Source organism: Euphorbia lathyris, chromosome 4, assembly GCF_963576675.1.
Source record: "Euphorbia lathyris chromosome 4, ddEupLath1.1, whole genome shotgun sequence".
NCBI lineage: Eukaryota > Viridiplantae > Streptophyta > Magnoliopsida > Malpighiales > Euphorbiaceae > Euphorbia > Euphorbia lathyris.
In genome coordinates this window covers 93220276-93239838 of record NC_088913.1, presented here as the reverse complement: position 1 = coordinate 93239838, position 19563 = coordinate 93220276, and the positions used below count along the sequence as shown (strand labels likewise).

General features: G+C 34.7%; 1 non-coding gene across 1 annotated transcript; it reads right to left on the bottom strand.

Annotated features, from left to right (window-relative positions):
* Positions 1 to 1491: 1491 nt before the first annotated feature.
* LOC136228230 (small nucleolar RNA R71) lies at positions 1492 to 1598 on the bottom strand. The gene has a single exon (XR_010688560.1). It is a non-coding gene; the product is annotated as a small nucleolar RNA R71 (small nucleolar RNA).
* Positions 1599 to 19563: the final 17965 nt, after the last annotated feature.

Here is a 19563-nt window from a genome sequence, read left to right as displayed (position 1 = left end):
ACGGGACCAGTCTCTATTCCAAAGATCCAGCGAGAAGAATTGACGACTGAAGCGCATATGGTTTGACGAGCCTACGAAGTTTGAGAGAAAGATTGACGACCCGGATCTCAAAGTCTTCGTTACAATGCTATCCAAGTTTCTACTTCTTTGTTAACTTGTGAAAATTCACATTTCAATTAATGATATACTTATTTATTCAATATATTCTTACTGTTGTTATTTTGATATTGTTCTGACAAAATGATTTTCAAAATGATATATTGGTGTTTTTATTAAAACGTTCTATTCCATCTTATTCTTATAAGAACTTTGTTGAACACTTAACAAATTTAGTTTTTATGGATGACATGATCGCTGATCGCGGCTTATCAGAAGTAAACCACTAGTTTGATTAAGGTAGGAATCGTCTCTACGCTAGAGGGATTTCTATGGTTCGAAGCCATTTAATTGAGTAAATTATTATATTGTTACATGTCCATAATCTCACAAAGTTAAAGTTGTTTACTTTGCTTTATGAAAATAAGATCTATTTCATTCCGATTACGGAAGTATCTGTTTTGTAATCAAAATTCCAAACGGAATTGTTCTCTAAACTCGATATAATCTTTCTATCTAATCCTAATTTACCAAAACCTATTCCATCAACTAAACGTATTTCTTTTATTAAACCTAAACACGTGATTAAACCGAATTAAATAAAGTTTTAGTTAAAAAGCATTCCCTGTGGGTTCGATATCTTTTATTACTACAAGCGTATACCGTGTACTTGTGGAAATCGCTCAACAAGTTTTTAGCGCCGTTGCAGGGGAACGCCAAAATTTTTGACAAAATTTTAAATTTTTCGTATTTTATTTCGAATCTAGGTTTAAACATATTTATTCTAACTTTTATAATTTAAAAGTTTTCCTATACTAATTTATTTATTTTTCAAAAATTCTGTTTTGTAGGTAGTTTCGGTTCGTGCAAGGTTTCAGGTTCATGCGCAGTTCTCGAAATTCAGGCATTGCACCAGACCCTATAGACCTAGAAATTGAGAAAACCATTAGGAAGAACAAGAAAAATAAGAAAAACAAAAATAAGACCCCAGTAAAAACACATACCGAGCTAGAAAAAATGGCAGACCCACCAACACTTATGGAATACGCTAGGCCAGGTGTGGCCGGTGTAACCAATAGTATCGTTAGACCCAGAATCACGACAAATCAATTTGAAATTAAGCCAGCTTTGCTTAATATGTTGCAAAATAATGTAACATTTTACGGGTTACCTAACGAAAATCCTAACACCCATTTAACAAATTTCCTAGAAATTTGTGACACATTTAAAATTCCAGATGTGACTGCAGAAGCAATCAAACTTCGCCTCTTTCCTTTCACTTTGAAGGATAGAGCCAAAGAATGGTTAACTTCTATGCCAGCCGCAACTTTTGCCACTTGGGAACAATTAGCCCAAGCGTTTTTATCTAAATATTTTCCTTTAGCAAAAACCGCAAGAGTCATAAAGGAGTTAACATCTTTTTCTCAAAATGATAATGAGACCCTTTATGAAACTTGGGAACGTTCTAAAGAACTTCAACGTTTATGCCCACACCACCAATTACCCGCTGAACTTTTAATGCAAACATTTTACAATGGACTGAATCCTACAACTAGGGGTTCATTAGATGCTATGTCGGGAGGGCTATTTATGAAGAAAACATCAGCCCAAGCGAGAGAACTTTTGGAGGAAATGGCAATCAACAGCAGTATGTGGCCCGCGGAACGTGGACATATACCGGTGGCAAAACCATCATCCTCAACCTCATCGTCAGTTAAAGGTATAGTTGAACTTGATCCAGTCGCGATGCTACAAGCCCAATTTTCTGCTTTATCGCATAAAATTGACAAATTTATGGCACCACGCGATACCAATGGTAATCCAATCCAAACGGATGTGGATTACGAAAATATGAGTGAGATTGAACAGGTAAATTTTGTCCAAGGGCAAAACCAAACTAATAATCCTTACTCTAATACTTATAATTCTGGATGGAGGAATCATCCTAACTTTAATTGGAAAGATAACAGTAACAATAATATTAGTGCTAATCAAAATCGTACGACTAATTATCAAAATCAGTCAAGAGATACGATTAGCACTTTATCTTCTAAAATCGACAAGTTTATAGATGCTATCAGTGGAAAAATAAGTAATCACGATGATGGTTTTAAACGGATCGAAAATAAATTCGATCAGCTTATTAAAAACCACTCATCTAGCATCCATAATTTGGAGGTTCAAATTGGTCAACTTGCTAAATCAATTCCATCCCGAAAAGAGGGAAGTCTTCCCAGCCATACGGAAGAAAATCCGAAAGAGCAGGTGAAGGCTATTACTCTTCGTTCAGGAAAAAATTATCAAGGGCCTGAAATGCCCAAAGATGCAACATTATCAGGAAATGATTTACCGAAGTCCAAAGAAGATATCTTAAACACAAATATTTCACCATTTGACACAGGTACTAAAACTTTTGTACCCAAACCACCTTTTCCACACAAAGTCCGAAATAAGGACTATGATAAACAACTTCTAACGTTTTTGGATAAACTCAAAAATTTGCATATCAATTTGACGTTTATGGATGCAATAACACAAATTCCTAACTATGGTAAGTTTTTAAAGGATTTGATTTCAAAGAAAATCAGTTGGGAAGGAATTTCATCCATTTCGTTAACTGAAGACTGTAGTTCAATAGTATCAAGTAATTTGCCCACTAAACTCAAGGATCCCGGATGTTTTACTATTCCGTGTAAGTTGGGAGATATTGAATTCCCAAGTTGTCTTTGTGATTTAGGAGCAAGTATAAACTTAATGCCATTGTCTATTTTTAACAAGTTAGGTTTAGAAGAAGATATCAAACGTACCAATATGGTTTTGCAATTAGCGGATCAAACCACTAAAAGGCCGTATGGTATAATTGAAGATGTTTTAGTCAAAGTCGATAAATTTATTTTTCCTACCGATTTTGTTATCTTAGACTTTGCATATGATGTAAATTGCCCTTTAATTTTTGGCAGACCGTTTATGAACACGGGACGCGCTCTAGTAGATGTGTCGGAAGGGAAGGTAGTTTTAAGGATAGGAGAAGATAAGGTCGAGTTTAACATGAACAAAGCGATGAAATACCCTATGGAGGAATTCGCTTGTATGAAACTTGATTTAGTCGAGGAATGTGTCAATGATGTAATTCAAAGTGAAGAAATAATTGAACCTATAGTAAACGAGGAATTAGATGATAAGGACCCAGAGCCTTTGATTAGAGAAGATGGACCAGTTCCGCCTTCGATTGTAACACCCCCTAAATTAGAACTTAAAGAGTTACCCAGTCATTTGAGGTATGCTTTCTTAGGCGAAGGCGATTCTCTACCTATAATTATTTCTAACAAATTAACAAGCGATCAAGAAGAAAAATTGAAAGATGTTGTTAGAAATAGGATAGGAAGTTTGGGATGGCAAATTTCAGACCTAAAAGGAATTAATCCTAGTATAGTAATGCATAGAATTCACTTAGAAGAGGATAAGCCACCTAAAGCGGATAGGCAAAGACGCTTAAATCCGAACATGAAGGAAGTAGTCAAAAATGAGATTACTAAACTTTTAGACAATGGAATCATTTATCCGATCTCGGATAGTGAATGGGTTAGTCCAATCCATTGTGTACCTAAAAAGGGAGGCATAACTGTTGTAAGAAATGATGAAGGTGAACTTATACCTACACGAACCACCACCGGTTGGAGGGTTTGTATAGACTATAGGAACCTAAACAAAGCAACCAGGAAAGATCATTTTCCTCTACCTTTCATTGATCAAATGATCGAAAGGATAGCCGGTCATGCATTTTACTGTTTTCTAGACGGTTATTCCGGATTCTTTCAAATTTACATTTACCCGGATGACCAAGACAAAACAACCTTCACATGTCCTTACGGAACATTTGCATATAGGAGAATGCTTTTTGGTCTATGTAATGCACCAGCAACTTTTCAACGATGTATGACAGCAATATTTAATGACTTCATTGAAGACATAATGGAAGTTTTCATGGATGATTTTTCAGTTTATGGAGATTCTTTCAATGCATGTTTACAGAACTTAGATAAAGTATTGTCTAGATGTGAGGAAACGAATTTAGTTTTAAATTGGGAAAAATGTCATTTCATGGTAGATGAAGGAATTGTTTTAGGTCATAAAATTTCTGAAAAAGGTTTAGAAGTGGACAGAGCAAAGACTTCAGTTATAGAAAAATTACCCCCACCAACCACTGTTAAGGGAGTAAGATCATTTTTAGGTCATGCAGGTTTTTACAGACGGTTTATAAAGAATTTTTCTGTAATTTCCAAACCACTTACTAATTTGCTTATGAAGGATTCAACTTTTGATTTTAATAAAGATTGTTTACAAGCTTTCAATACTTTGAAAACGGCTTTAGTCAGTACACCAATAATATCAAAACCCGATTGGAATCTACCTTTCGAAATTATGTGTGATGCGAGTGACTTAGCTGTAGGATGTGTATTAGGTCAAAGGAAGGATAAGAAACTTCATGTTATATATTATGCGAGTCACACATTGTCCGGTGCACAACTAAATTACACCACAACTGAAAAAGAAATGTTAGCAGTAGTTTTTGCATGCGATAAGTTCCGATCTTATTTGTTAGGATCTAAAGTTATTATTTATACTAATCATGCAGCTTTACGATATTTATTTGCTAAGAAAGATGCAAAACCATGTCTTATTAGATGGGTTTTACTATTGCAAGAATTTGACATTGAGATTAAAGACAAAAAGGGAGTTGAAAACCTGGTCGCCGATCATCTGTCAAGACTTGAGGATGAAAACGGTCCCATCGGTGAAACATCAGGCATTCGAGATGATTTCCCCGATGAACATCTCATACAATTACAAAGTGTCATAACTCCATGGTATGCGGATATAGCCAATTACTTAGCTGCACATGTTGTGCCAGATGGATTGACTTACCAGCAAAAGAAGAAATTCTTTTCAGAAGTTAAGAAATATTTTTGGGAAGATCCATTCTTGTTCAAAACATGCGGCGATGGAATATTTAGGAGATGTGTTAGTGAGTTTGAACATGACTCTATAATGATAGAATGTCATGCTAGCGCTTACGGAGGTCATAATAGCGTAAGCAAAACAGCAGCTAGAATACTTGAATGCAGATTCTTTTGGCCTACTCTGTTTAAAGATGTCCGTTCATTTATTATCCGCTGTGATAAGTGTCAAAGAACATGGAATATAGGAAGGAAAGATGAGATGCCTCTTACGAACATATTGGAAGTTGAAATCTTCGACGTATGGGGAATTGATTTCATGGGTCCTTTTCCTCCTTCTTTTGGCAAAAATTACATATTAGTAGCCGTAGATTATGTTTCAAAGTGGGTTGAAGCAATTGCAACCCCGACAAATGATTCTAAAGTAGTTGTTAAGTTTTTAAATTCAATATTCTGTCGATTTGGAGTTCCTAGGGTTATGGTAAGCGACGGTGGTACTCACTTCGTAAATAGAGCTTTTGAGTTACTTATGAAAAAATACGGAGTACACCATCGTATCTCTACACCGTACCATCCTCAAACGAATGGTCAAGCAGAAATTTCAAATAGAGAACTCAAATGGATACTTGAGAAAACAGTTTCGTCTTCTAGAAGAGACTGGGCACATAAACTTGACGATGCATTATGGGCATACCGTACTGCATTTAAAACGCCTATCGGGATGACACCTTATAGATTAGTCTATGGTAAAGCTTGTCATTTGCCGGTTGAATTAGAACATAAAGCATATTGGGCTATAAAAACTCTTAATTATGATTTGCAAAGCGCAGGGAAAAAGCGTTTGTTTGACTTAAACGAGTTGGATGAATTACGCTATTTGTCCTACGAAAATGCGAGCATTTATAAGGAGAAAATTAAAAAGTGGCATGATGCCAAAATCAAAATTAAAAACTTTAATGTTGGAGATAAGGTCTTACTTTTTAATTCTAGATTAAAATTATTTCCAGGTAAGCTAAAATCTAGATGGGCTGGACCATTTTTGGTTGTTCAAACATTTGATTACGGAACATTGGAGCTAGAAAAGTCTAATGGTGACCGATTTAAGGTCAATGGTAATCGTTGCAAAATTTATTTCGACGGAGTTCCTATTCAAGCAATTGAATCCGTGGATAAATTTTATAAAAATTAATTTCTTTGATTTTCATGTTTTTAATTTATAGTTTTTTTTTTATTTTATTATTTATTTTATATTTATAAATATTATTCTTCTTCTTTTTAATTTATTTGTTTTTTTTTATTTAATTTATTTACTTTAATTTTTTATTTTTATATATTTATCATTAAGTACAAATGAGTTTTGTTCACATTAAAATTTTAATTTAGTCATGTTATGATATTTTCATTAAGTGTTAAGTGTTATTTAGAAATTATATATGCAGAAATCTCAGTTGAGATTTTCTATGTTCCAGGATTTGGAAATCTCAGTTGAGAAATTTTCTGTCTTTTTACATTTGAAATAACTGTAAGTGATTACAGTCTTCTTTCTTCAAAATTTTCTGTCAGTTAAATCGAAGAGGTATCACTTTGACACCTATTTCTTTCTAACAGACATAACCTTTCACTTATAGTTCTTATATATTCCTGTAGGATCAGGCTTCTTCCATTTTACTTCATCTTTCTAAATTTCTTTCTCAAGTTCTCAAATCCTACAGACTTCATTTTTCTTTTCTATCACAAACATGACTAAGTCTTTGAAGAACATTCAAAAACAAAATTCTTCTCGAAAAGAGAAAGTTGATATCTCCGATAGATATGGAGCATGGTTTCCCATTTATAACCATGACGAGGGGAAACGTTTTATGCAATTCAGATATGCTCAGTTCTTTGGCATGATGTATCTGGACGAGTTTCTGAACGAGGAACTCGGGATAAGCAAAGACATTGATCGCTATCTGACTAATTTGAGTTGGTCAAAATTTGTTCATATGAAATTTCCTATTATTGGAAATTGGGTTCTGGAATTTTTCTCCACAGTTCGGTTCGTCAACAAGAGACATGTTCGTCTCAGTTTTCGTTGTGAGGGGAAGGTATTTACTTTTGGCTATCCAGAACTTCACAATTGGTTTGGATTTCCACCCCGAGACACAACTCAACACCATCCTGGAAGGGATATGACTTCTAGAGACATATGGAGGATGCTAACAGGATTTAGGCGATTCAATCCACGTCTTGCCTTCAACAAATCCATTAATTCTAATTCCATGTTGTATCTGCATAAATTCCTCTGTCACAGCCTTTTTGGTCGAGTCAGTAGCAATATTGTGAAAGATACTGATCTTTATGTGTTGGGCGACATTTTCCAAGACAACTCAGTTAACTCCTCAAAGATTTTGATGGAGGGGTTAGTTGCTGCTTCCCGTTCGAAGAAACGGAAGATTGGGTTCGCCAACATCATATGTGGAATAATTTTAGGAGCCAAGGGAACCATTTCTGTTCCTTGGACTGCTACAGAACCATACCCGATTTTAGACTACGAGTTCTTGGAGAACGAGGGACTTGTCAAACGAGTTTTCCTTTCTGGTCCAACATTCCTTTCTGCACCAGAGAGGCAAGTCTTCATTCAAACGAAGATAAAAAGGGCCAATGCACGTCGTCTGTCATTTAGTTAGGGATATATATATTTTATGTGTTTCTGTTTGTTGTTTTTAATATATATATGAGTGCTTGATTGTAAATTATGTTTTTATAATGTTTCTATGTAGATGTATATTATGGTATTGTTTACAAATGATAAATAAAAGTGCATTAATTCTTTAGTTTATTTCTTTTTTTTTAAGGAACAACCTTTGGGTTTCCTTTAATTTAATGTTTTAGTTTTGTTTATCTCAGTTTCAGGGATTAATATTTACATTAGTGTCACTTACTTCACGGAGGAATTGGTTTTGAAGTGTTAAAATCATCACAAACAGTCCCACTTTTACCCAGATTTTTCAAAATCTCAGTTGAGATTTCGAATTCTCAGTTGAGACAGCGAAGGAAGATTTTTAGGCAAAAATTTCGCCCCTCTCCCTACTTGCTGTCGCGACTGAGATTTTGAAAATCTCAGTCGCGACCTGCGACATGTAGGTGCAGGATTGGGCGAAATTTTCACAATCTTTTCCTATTCCTACTCTATTTACTACCCTATTCAACTATCCTAATCAATACCTATTACTTACACCTATATATATCACCTATTTTTACACCAATCAACCATCTTTTCTCTTCCCAATAACAAGATTCACTCATCTTCCCCATAAATTTTTACCCTATTCATCTTCTTCCCCAATTCACCACCATTATCTTTCATTCTAACTTTCATCCTTTCATATTACTTCACCTATTTCACCCAAATTTCATCTATTTTCACCCAAATTTCACAAACCAAAACAATATGCCTAGACAAAAGACCGTTGCAAACAAAGCCAAGGCCACCGAGATCAATAGATTACGGGTTCAATATGGAGCACCGTTCGATATCACGTCGGAAGCCGAAGGACGCAAATATCGCTGGTTTTCTAATGTCCTCGTAGAGTTCGTCGACATGCCTTTTCTTGACACCGACACGGTAAATACTCTTTCTTTTACCGAGCGTATTGATGAATTTCTTACCGTTCTTGGTTGGAAACGATTTTCTAGTATGCGTTTTCCTAGTCTTAAAACGCATATTATTGAGTTTTTGGTTACTCTAACCTATGACAAGAAGAAAGGAGTTATCTCTTTTCGGAGTGATGGAGTTCGTTATGATGTTGGGTATGCGGCCATGAACCGTTGGTTTGGTTTTCCTACTCGAAATTTTTATTCAAAGCCAAAGCCTTTTGATTCACACACGGTTTGGAATTCTTTAACCGGTTTAGATGTTTTTAGTCCAAAGAATACATCTAGTAAGCTAATTAAGGATGATTGTGTATTATTCTTTCACAAGTTTTTATCCTTCTCCTTATTTGGTCGGGTTGAAAGTTCAAAAGTGCAAGTTCGTGATTTGGTTATGTTTGATGCTATTTTTAAGGGTTTGACAATTGATAGTATTGAAATGATATTTACTAACTTAGTTCGAGCTTCCAAGTCCCGCAATAAGCAAGTGCCTATGGGTAATTTGATTACCGGCATTGTTTTGGGCGCTCGAGGTGAATTAGCGGATTATCAAAATATGCCTCATGTTGGTTTACCATCATTGGATCTCACGGCACTTCAAAGGGCCAATTTATTGAAGAAGTTGGGACCACCCGCTTTTATATCTTATGCGGATCGCACGAGACGTGTTTTTGCTACGATGAGTAGTGAAGCCTCGGGTTCTCAAGGTTTAGGTGCCCAAGATGATAATGAGGAGGATGAAGAGGAATTTGATGACGAAGAAGAAGAAGAGGAGAATGTTGATGTTAATGCCACCGAGCAAGCAAATATGGAACCAAATGCAGAAGAACAAGTTGGATGGCAACGTGTTTTGACACAAATGAACGAGCATAACCGTCACATGAATTTGCGGTTAGATGAAGTCGTTGCCAATAATGCCGAAATGAGTTCAAGGATCACTACGTTGAGTCGTGAGCACAAGACTACTCGTCGCCGGATGCTCTCTTTCTTCCGACTCCAAGGAGTTGAGACTACGCCTTCTCCACCACCATCACCTTGATAGGTTTTATCGTTTCTCTCTTTACCTCATTTTCGTTATTATTATTATGTTTTATTCGGTTTGGTACAATATTTTTACTTATGTTTGGTACAATTATCTTTATTATTAATGTTTGAATGTTATGGTATTCTATTTTTCATTTCTAATTCGTATGATTTATTTCGTCCTATTTTTCGTGTTTTATCGCTTTTTGCACAAATGAGGACATGGTCCAAATTAAGTGTGGGAGGAGGTATTTCATATCCATTTTATTTTTAAGTACGAATGAATGCAACGAAAAAGAATGAATGCTATTTATTTAAGTATAAATGCATGTTGTTATTCAATTTTAAGTAAAGTATAATATGCAACAATTTTTCAACATTTTTTTGCAACACTTTTTCACTTGCAACACTTTTTCACCAATAATAGCAATTTTTCATAAACATATATTTTTGTTAAAGTATATATTTCGTATGTTTTCAAACACTTTAACTTTCAAAATAATGTTAAGCATATTTTAAGGTTATCATTATTGATAGAAATAATATTTCTATATGGGCTATATTTTTACAAATATTTTTACAAATCTCCGATACGATTTTATCAAAAACGTCTCGAGTAAATGTATATAAGTAAAATTTCTTTAGTTTCAAATCTCTATTTTATATCATGAATTCATGATAAATATAAATCTTATTTTCAATTTTCAATTAGGTTTATAGGCATAAATCGAACTAATAACTTTAGCTTTTTAGCTCGATATTATTTTTCGTCTTACATTAAAAACCAATTGAAGTTTTTAAGGAAACTTTAGCCATAATACATGTTGAATTTCGAGTCAATATAGGATGAATGTGCTATTTTTCTTTCCCAATTTTATTTTCATATTAAATCAAGTAGTCGTATTCTTAACTTTTGGCCACGATTGAGACCAACCTTATCACAATCGAGGTATGAAAGGGAAGAAAATTAAGTAGCGTTTACTTTTGGCCACGATTGCGACCACCCTTATCACGGTCGAGGTATGAAAGGAACGTTAAAAAATTAAAGCAAAAATTAAACGTGTTTAAAGTTTTAAGTAACGATTGCGTCCACCCATGGCATGGTCGGTACCTCTTAAACGAACACGAAAGCAAATAAAATGCGTATAAAGTTACGATCGAGACCACCCTTATCTTGGGCGTAACTAAGCAAATATATTAAACCCAAATCCTTAAATCCATATTTGTAATAGTTTAGGTTTGGGAAAGGAAATTTTGTGCTTAGAAATGCCTTGAGACGAAAGATTCAAAAACATGCGTGCTTACACCGTCCCGAATACTTCAATATAAAAATTGAAATACAAGACGAGTAATATATCTCTTTTACACTAGCTAGTTTGATACCTTGCGTATAAAATATACCGTGAAAAGTTTATCTTTCGGTTTAACTAATTCAAAGAGGAATATATGGGTATATGTTCTGTTTATAAAGAGATTGATTAAAGAATAAATTCAGTGAAATTTTGCTCGGGACTAGCAAAAGCTTAAGTGTGAGAGTTTCTTAAGCCCAAAATATACCTAAAATATCATATATAAATACGTTAAATTTACATTAAAATCATGTTAATTATATTCATTTGGAATACTTTTACGTCTTTATTTACTTCTTTGATGCAAGGTACCTAAATATTTGGTAAAATCCAAATAGGAGCTAAAACGGAGCTAAAACGGAGCTAAAATGGAGGAAAAACCTTAAAAACGTACCAAGAATGCATATCAGTCAGAAGAACGCTCGAGGAGGACGAAAAACAGTCGAACGCCAGGGAGAACATCTCTCTGTCGCGACTGAGATTCTCAAAATCTCAGTCGCGACTTACAGAGGCCAGACCGAGGGAAAACAACGTATTCAAGCTCGCCCCTATACCCCCTGTCGTGACTGAGATTTTCAGAATCTCAGTCACGACAGCAAGTCTTCCTGCACACAAAACACATGTTTAATTCGTAAAAACGCGTCTGTTCGTTCGGATAAAAGCAACCCTTCACCAGCAGACACGGCCCGTCATTTACAACCCTTCACCAACTATAAATAAGTGATCCATTTCAGAAATCAAGGTTGGTTAAGTTGGAAAAGTTAGAGAAATTAGAGAAGAAAGTTGTTATGTTGAGTTTCTGATTCAGAAAAGAATCAGAAAGTTAGATTTCATTTCTGTAAACAATCGTGTTGTACACGAATTGTATTTAGATTAGTTATAAACACAGTATTAGTTTAGTTTTCATTCTGATAGTGGACGGGACCAGTCTCTATTCCAAAGATCCAGCGAGAAGAATTGACGGCTGAAGCACATATGGTTTGACGAGCCTACGAAGTTTGAGAGAAAGATTGACGACCCGGATCTCAAAGTCTTCGTTACAATGCTATCCAAGTTTCTACTTCTCTGTTAACTTGTGAAAATTCACATTTCAATTAATGATATACTTATTTATTCAATATATTCTTACTGTTGTTATTTTGATATTGTTCTGACAAAATGATTTTCAAAATGATATATTGGTGTTTTTATTAAAACGTTCTATTCCATCTTATTCTTATAAGAACTTTGTTGAACACTTAACAAATTTAGTTTTTATGGATGACATGATCGCTGATCGCGGCTTATCAGAAGTAAAACACTAGTTTGATTAAGGTAGGAATCGTCTCTACGCTAGAGGGATTTCTATGGTTCGAAGCCATTTAATTGAGTAAATTATTATATTGTTACATGTCCATAATCTCACAAAGCTAAAGTTGTTTACTTTGCTTTATGAAAATAAGATCTATTTCATTCCGATTACGGAAGTATCTGTTTTGTAATCAAAATTCCAAACGGAATTGTTCTCTAAACTCGATATAATCTTTCTATCTAATCCTAATTTACCAAAACCTATTCCATCAACTAAACATATTTCTTTTATTAAACCTAAACACGTGATTAAACCGAATTAAATAAAGTTTTAGTTAAAAAGCGTTCTCTGTGGGTTCGATATCTTTTATTACTACAAGCGTATACCGTGCACTTGCGGAAATCGCTCAACAGCATTTCGGGTGCTTCTTTGAGATGAATGAAACGGCATATAAAGAACTCACCTTGGAGTTTCTTGCAACTTTCAAACATGATCTCGAAATCACCAACCCTGATGAGGAAGGGAAATTTAGTTTCCGGCTCATGAACCACACTCAACGGCCATCCTTGAACATATTCAACAATCTCCTAGGAGCGGCGGATGACGACAACTTGGAGTCGGAAGGATACAAAGGGGCGCTCACTGAAACCCCTGATGAGCTCATCCCTTCGACTTTCTGGCATTCAATCTCGGACCAGCCAAGTTATGATGGAAGTGCATCCAAGGCGTCGAGTATCGAGGATTATGCTATCAGGTATCTACACAAGCTGGTCTCAGGCACCATATTCGCACGTGAGAATAAGGCCACCATACCTCATGCCGACCTCACCGCTCTGTGGAGTATGGTGCAAGGAAAAAGGATGAACCTAGGTTTCTGGTTTGGGGAGTATATTAGTGCATTTGGAAAGAAGAACTCGTCGGTAATTTGCTGTGGTAGTATTGTAACCCGTATAGCGGAAGCCATTGGGGTGTTCAAACCTGAGGATAAGAATCGGCTCACGGTGGTTAACCACCCAGACCAGATAGATTTGAAGAGCCTTCAGAGTATGTTGTTTGGAAGGATGGTCAATGGGAAATGGGTGTGGATGCCGCATTTTGTGGAAGCCAGAAGAGTTGAAAGTAGAAAGCGAAAGAATGAACCCACTGTGTCAGTATCCTCCGAGTCGGAACAGATCGAGCACGCCAAAGATTTGGGCTTTTACCAGAAGTGTGCCAAGCTCACCAATGAAGACATTCTTACCAAGTTCCATGCCCTGTTTGCTCAAAACCAGGCCAACAGAGAAATGATATTTGCTCTTGAGCAAAAATATGCTGCGCAGCAGGGAGAGACGACATTCTGAAAACTCTTTGTATTGAGGAACATGGGAAGGAGAGTCCATCTGGTTTTTCGATCAAAAGTCCGGTAAGAACTAAACTTGAAACACCTGCCAACACCGCTGCCTCCTCGAAAGGGGATGGCACTACTGCCGCTGCGGAGAGAGAGGTTGATTCCTCTCTTTCCCCTCCCGCCTGATTACTTCAAATATGTCGATGTCCTAAGCATCTGGTAACATCTATCACCCTTCTTTTCAAGTTCTTGATCACTCTGTACTTTATCATGCGGCTATTGTTTATTGTTTGCTTTCCTTCATACCAACATTGAGGACAATGTTTCATTCTAATTTGGGGGTGGGGAGGGATTACAAATTACAATATCTGTATGCATAAACATGATAAAAAGCCTGAACAAGTTGTTAATTAGTTAAATCTTATGAATAACAAGTAACCCCCTGTGATCTTTGATTCATATTTTCCTTAGTAAATTTTCTTCGTATATATTCCTCATTATGATCATTTCTTAGTACATATTCTTGTGTTTCGATTGTTTTGTTTTAGAGTAATCACTGAACAGACTGTGCTGGTTATGAGTGGAATGTATGAGGATAGCCTAGTGTTTGATTTATGTCTTCCCGAGTCTTGAAGTTCCGCAAATTTTGAAATTTTAAATCTTTTTTCACAAAAGGACCCTTTTGCCTTAATGCATAGCCCCCTAAAATAGTGAGAACTTGAGCCTGCAATTGCATTTGAATATGCATTGTTTCTTTTTATGAGTGGGCCAACACTTACTATCTTTAGGGAGAATTTGCTTGGGTATGCCCTGTTGACATGGAGATTCTTTTTGACAACCATAGGAGGAAAAAGGCATTTGGATTCACAATTCACTACACAAATAGCCTACCCGTGCATTGCACTCACATTATTAGGATAACCAACTTGAGCCTTAGCCTGTTCTTTCTTAAACACACACCACATAAAGAAACCCATTCCTTTCACTCTTATTCCAGAATACCTTGAATCTGTCTCATGCTTTGAAACAAGAAGAGAAATACAAAAATATGAGTTATGTAGATAAAAATACTGACATTTGAGGTATGATGCTGGAATATGAGAAGATAAAAATCTTTGAATAAAGTCTTTTAATCTGGAACATGAAATAGAATGCTTGGATGGTTATCTTTTGTGTGTTTAAAAGAATAGTCTGGCCATTGTTATGAAACAGGCTGTGTAGAGTGTTTAGGGTAAGAACAAGAATTGCTCATGTGCTGAGAATTGGGTATAATAAAATTTTGTTGCATGGAGACAAAATTTTGACACTTAAAAAGCCATTCACTTCCATGCCTGAGCCTTAGCCTAACATTACAACCTATGATCAAGACCTTTGGACTATGTTTGGAAAAATGTTGATCCATAGACACAGGACCAAAAAGCAAACTCACACCCTAAGGGTATATTTTCTGAGCTGAGGAGTGAAGTTGTAATTCCTTTCCCTATGGCAAACAAATATCATACGAGAGCGAGTGAAAAATTCCATTCCTTGGTAAGGCATTAAGAGAGACAGGTTGTTCTTTGTGAAATTTGAGGTCTAATTTTAAGCTTTAAGGAATTTCTCGAGAAGGGTACACGATCTTGCACTGGTATAACCTAATCAAAAAAAAAAATCATAACTTGCACATATTCTGTCATTATCTCTTCAGAGCAAAAACAATTACTATCGTCCTTTCAAATTCACTAAAAACATTCAAATCTTGTCTCCGTATTCTTTCATTCCTAACTCTTTTTTCTTGTAGTTTAATTTGTTTTCTATTTGTTGTTTACTTGAGGACAAGCAAAGATTCAATTTGGGGGTATTTGTTAGGCATGAAATTGACTACATTTTAACGTATTAATTATAATGAATTAAGGGTGTTTGTAGTGTTTTATTGCAAGAAAGAAGGTCTTATAGGTGCTTTTATGCAGATAAGGAAAGACTTAGCCGAATAGACTGGAAGCAACCTGTTCGCACATACCAAGAGAAGATTATGCCATTCTTCGATCCAGCGATCAAACGCCGGAACTTCTGATGATAGACAGCGACTAGACAGGACGAAGGTACGACAGTAGTTGCAGGCAGAGAGGCGGATAAGTGCAGGCGGAAAGCAACATGATAAAAAGAAAGCTCGGCCCTTGAGTGTTGAAGGGTCAAAATGATCTTCACCACTTTTAGCAATTTTTAGATTTCTAAACTTTTGACTTTGTTTTGTAATATATTTTGAGCGGATACTTTTCTAGTACCGTTTTGGACCATGTCCTCTCCTTTAAATAAAGGTAGTAATGAAGGAAAGGGATCGCACTTTTTAGAAAACACAAATATAGACCTTGCGGAGGAAGGAGAGCTCCATAGATGGAGTTTCAGAGCTTTAAACTAGCAGATTGCTCACTCGCCAGTATGAGTGAGTAATCCTTTTGAATGGGCTCGACCAGTCGGGGCCGGTAATGTAAGTTTCCCAAGTCTAGTAATGAATGAATGATGTTAATGTAGGAAGTGTTTGTTGAGGCTTTATATTCCAATGCTTATGCATGTATGCTTGTGGTAGATGAATGATAGGACACTGCTTTCATCTTCACCGAACGCTCTATCAAACATCCAACCCCGAAGCAGAAATGTTAGGTGGTTTTATCAAGGGTTTTCTCATTTGAAATGCTGCTTAAATCTTAATGCAAGAAAGAACAAACCTGTAGGACGCTATTGGTTTTAGTAAGTCTTAGAATCTTGAGAACACATGAGAGTTGACTTAAGTGAGTGTTAAAGCAGAAACCTTGGCTTCAGTTGCATCATTCATGACTTATTAGGGTGTTTGGAGGCTTGCAGTAACTTGTTCCGCTGTGCTTAGCCTGTTCCCTTTATTATCATTATCAAGTAATCAGTTTCACACGCAAAGCAACTTGTTTAGTCACTAGTTTTCATAACTACCAACATCTGTCAATATAAAAGAATCACACACTACGAACACCCTGTTCTGCAAAGTATTTCTTGTAAACTTTGATCCTCAATCCCTGTGGATACGATACTTGACTTATCACTTTATTACTTGTATCTAGTGCACTTGCTAGAGTCTATTCAGGAGACAACACAAGCCAAGGAAAACAAAAAGAAAAACATAAAGGGTTATTTGGCCATCCAAATCATTTGGTCATGTACTATCAGTAACATTTATCTCACGTGGTATCTCTACATTTATCATTTTGATGAAAATTTATCCTATTTATTAATTCATTTTAAATAAGATAATTAATTTCTTTTAGGGTTATTTAACCCAATTTTTAACGTATGACATATATACATATGATAATTATTTTAATTATTTTATTTCTATATAAATTTTATAGGTCGACAAATTAGAAGAAAAAAAAATTCCTCATTTATCCATATATTAAGTCTATATGAATAAAAAAATTATATAATTGTCATGTGTAAATGTCACGTATTAAAAATTGTGTCATGCTGAAAATTTAACCTATTGAATATTTTTTATCTAAATATATCAAATGTCACTAATGAGTTTGGGGGCAACTTTTACTACTGATATCACTTGGAGCAAAGGATAAAATTTTGGATACCATATGGACCTTCGACTGACACTTTAACATGTTAATTTCTCTTTTTCTCATGATGAAAGGGGTAAAATAGGGAAAGAGAGAATTTAACATATTGAAGCGGGAGTCAAATGTCAAAAAGGTGGATCAATGATAACAGTGACAAACATGGGCGGAGCCAGGACTATAACCTTGGGGGCTCCATTATACGTAGAAATTTTTTTTCGTACGACTATTCAAGAATTTGATTCCTATTGCAAATGTATTTATATACAAAAGTTCTTTTGATTTTTTTTTCGATATATTCATTGTTCATTAGTAATTGATTGAACTAAAATCTAAAAAATACCTAAACATCAACAATCCAATTCAATCAAAATCCCTAAATATCACTAATTCAACTCAATTCGCCAATTTAATTTAATCAAAATCTCTAAACTAAAATCCCTAAATATCACCAATTAAATCCAATTTAATTCACCAATTCAATTTAATCAAGATCTTTAAAAACTTATCACATTATCAATTCAATTTAATGAAAACCCCTAAAATTTAACATATTATTAATTCAATTTAATCAAAACATCTAAATATCATAATTAAAATTAAAGTAAATAGAAATATCTAAATTATACCCTAAATTAGAAATAATTCAACCCTAAATTAGAAATCCCTAAATTAGATTCTCTAAGTGGGCGTTTGTTTTAGCTTTTCGGAGGAGCGTTTAGCGTTTCACTCCAAACCGCAGGAAATATAGCGTTTGGTTAGGTTTATATAACCGAAGCGTTTAGCGTTTTCTCTGAAAACTGCAGCGTTTTGAAGCGTTTCACGAAAAGCTTCTATTTGGAGCTTTTCATAAACAGCTGTTTGTAGTTATTTGTTATTGACAAAATTATCATTCTTTTTCCATAAAATATGTTTATCCTTTAACATTATTTATATTTCTACAACATAATTACCGGAAGAATAAAGTTTTGTTGCATTAAATAATTTTTTTATTTTTTATATAGATTAGTTTTATTAATTTGTGTAACATATTTTTTTTTTATTTTATAATAGAATAAGGTGCAAAATACCCATAACATATATAGCTAGGAGTAGTTTTACCCTTAACGTTTAAAATTGTGCATTTATACCCCTAATATTGGCAGCCAAAAGCAATTTTACCTCTAACATTGACAAGTTGGGTCAATTTGAGAAATAATTTATTAAACTGTTTTTTTAGTCATTAATATTGTTATCTACACTTGACACGCGCACCATTTTATCATCGTTGGTAACAGATCACAAACATATGATTAGACATGATTTTTTTAAGAAAATTATATAATATATATATATATATATATATATATATATATATATATGTTGGAAAAAAAAATTCAAATATTTTACCAAATTTATAATATTAATTTTCAATTTTATTATTAAATCATAAAAATCGACCCAACTTGCTAATATTAGGGGTAAAATTGCACAGTTTTAGATTTGTAAACGTTATGGGCATTTTTTCACATTTTCCCTTTTATAATTTAATCGTTGATTAATTTAAAACATGTCAATTTTAGACATTTTAAATTCGAACAGCAACAGTTCAATATAATTTTACCAAACACTAGTAATTAAACAGCTAATAACAAATAGCTAACAGGAACTGCTAACAGTTTACTGCAACTACAAACAGCTAACAGCAACCGCAACAGCTATTAGCTAACAGCTGAACCAAACAGACCCTAAATTAAACCATAAATTAGAAATTCCGAAATTAATTGCAATTAATAAGTAAATAACATATTAATAATCCATAATTTAGCAACCACTAATTTAGAAATCATATACCTAAACCTAGAAATCCCTAAATTAGATTCCCCAAATCAAACCATAACCTATTCTTTTGCTTTCTCTTTATGCGGAAGAAAGAAAAAAAAGAGAACAACCTCTCTTATTTAAGTTCAGGGATGGAAAGAGAATTTTAAGAAAAATGGATGGAAAGGGCAATTTCGCCCTTTCCATTCCTTATTTTTTTAAAATGAAAATGTACAAAACGACGTCGTTTTTTCCATTTTCATTAAAAAAATTAAGGGATGGAAATGGCAAAATTGCCCTTCCATCCCTAGGTTACATCACGCCTTGAAGAAGAAGAGTTCTTCCCCTCTTCTTCAACCCCTACTATGGCCGGAGGGGTTTTTTTTAATAAACCTAAATAATAAATCATTCCATTACGTGTCATGGTAATATGTACAAGTGGCAGTTGCCTAGAATTTACCAATTTATACATATGTAGCCTAGCACAAAAAGATGCCATTAGGTCATAATTTCC